This window comes from Staurois parvus, unplaced genomic scaffold (genome assembly GCF_062004578.1).
Source record: "Staurois parvus isolate SC_StPar_1 unplaced genomic scaffold, SC_StPar_1.0 ptg000574l, whole genome shotgun sequence".
NCBI classification, from domain to species: domain Eukaryota; kingdom Metazoa; phylum Chordata; class Amphibia; order Anura; family Ranidae; genus Staurois; species Staurois parvus.
In genome coordinates, this window is record NW_028318370.1 from 6,993,208 (window position 1) to 6,995,000 (window position 1,793).

The 1,793-nt window shown below is 41.4% G+C and overlaps 1 long non-coding RNA gene across 1 annotated transcript in view; it reads left to right on the forward strand.

Annotated features, from left to right (window-relative positions):
* Positions 1-686: 686 nt before the first annotated feature.
* The window catches only part of LOC149450497 (uncharacterized), a 5,139-nt gene continuing 4,032 nt past the window's right edge, over positions 687-1,793 (forward strand). The window contains exon 1 of the long non-coding RNA XR_016315247.1: positions 687-1,019. This is a non-coding gene — a long non-coding RNA (uncharacterized LOC149450497). The remainder of the gene's footprint in view (positions 1,020-1,793) is intronic.

Consider the following 1,793-nt stretch of genomic DNA (forward strand, 5'->3'; position numbering starts at 1 on the left):
CCAAGCTGTACTGATTCACTGTACTGGAGGTCAGGACTGTAGGAGACTCTGACCAAGCTGTACTGCTTCACTGTACTGGAGGTCAGGACTGTGGCTGTGTCGTTCAGCAGTCTACTCGGACCACAGGACAGACCAATCGAAATGCAGAATGTTTCCACAAGTAAGACCTATGTGTATTTCAGCTCTGTAGTTTGCCTTTTTTTTCAGTTTTCATTATAAATGCAATGTGTTAACGTTTGACTGCAGTGTACCTATGAATTCATACTGTGACAAAGTCCTTGCTTGGTTTTGATGTCTGGCCAAAGATAATTTGATTTGGCAAGGTCACAACTCTTTGCTTGTGCAGGAATGGAGGACTTTTATACTTGCGTGTAATTATGGAAACCATGCGATAAACGCTGAGAGATTCCACAAGGCTAGACGGCGTGCTATTATTTTTAGTCAGGATCAGACCATGCTGTCCATTTGATGGTTATGTATGCTAAAGCGGATTAAATGTTATGGAAGTAACACGCAGCATCCCCCACTCCCATGGCTACTCAACTCTGCCGAGCTAATAAGATTTCTCATTGGCTGCTGTGGACTAATGGGTATTACTTCTCTTTCCGCCACGTCATTGTGTAAACAGTAACATAAGTTGTCACACACAGCTTAAACGCAATCCTTTTGGTCTGCTATGTTATCCTTTATCTCCTCACTAACTACCTTTCAGGTCCTGCTAACTGTGGATGTTTGTCTGCTGGGGTTGGCAGATCCCCTTGGCCTTTACTAGAACATCTAGGACCCTTCTGGACCTTCTTTTATTTTATGACAGAAAAGCAATTTTGTTGAAATGGGAATCCCCTTTGCCTCCACCTTAGACTACTGGAAACATTTGGTCAATTGAACTCTCCCATTTTACAAGGCCACCTACCTTTCTAGATGTTGCCCTAAAAAAAGTCTGGGACCTCTGGCTTGAATCTGAATCCACCAATGTATCTTCTGAGGCCCCAGTCTAATAGCCCCAAGTTTGGAGCCGGGTGAGTGAATTTTTTTTCAGTAGACAGTCGCAATATTATTGATGGTTTATCCAGGGTAGAGTTTAGATTTGCAGCTATCTCCTGAACTCTCTTCATGAGAACTCTCTGGAGGAGAACCCAATCTTTTTATATTTCTACTATTTTGGTGGTCCCGAGTGCCTCTGCACTAATGTGTGACAAGTTATTTTGCAGCACAGCGGCTAAATGGTTAGCACTTCCGCCTGCCAGTACTACAGTTGTCGGTTCAAATCCCAACCACAGCACCACCTGCCTGGAGTTTGCATGTTCTCCCTGTGCCTGCGTGGGTTTCCTCTGGGTACTCCGGTTTCCTCCCACACTCCAAAGACATGCTGGTAGGTTAATTGGCTTCTTTCTAAATTGGCCCTAGTATGTGTATGTATGAACGTAAGTTAGGGACCTTAGACTGTACGCCCCTTGAGGGTTAGGGACTGATGTGAATGTACAATATCTATATATATATATATATATATATATATATATATATATATCTATATCTATATCTATATAGCGCTGTGTACATTGACGGCACTATACAAGTTTCTGGAATAAATAAAATGGGGTTTTTTTTTATAGGTTTTTCTTTCTGCATTTATCATGTGGATATGTGAGCAAGGGTTTACACTATAGAAATCTAAAAATCTAATAAAGAGAATTTCTAATTAATAAAAAAAGTCACACACAAAGATTCGAGTCAAGCATCACCTTGACCATTATATCCTGCAGGGCTTTTTAAAGGGACAATAATGAGCACCT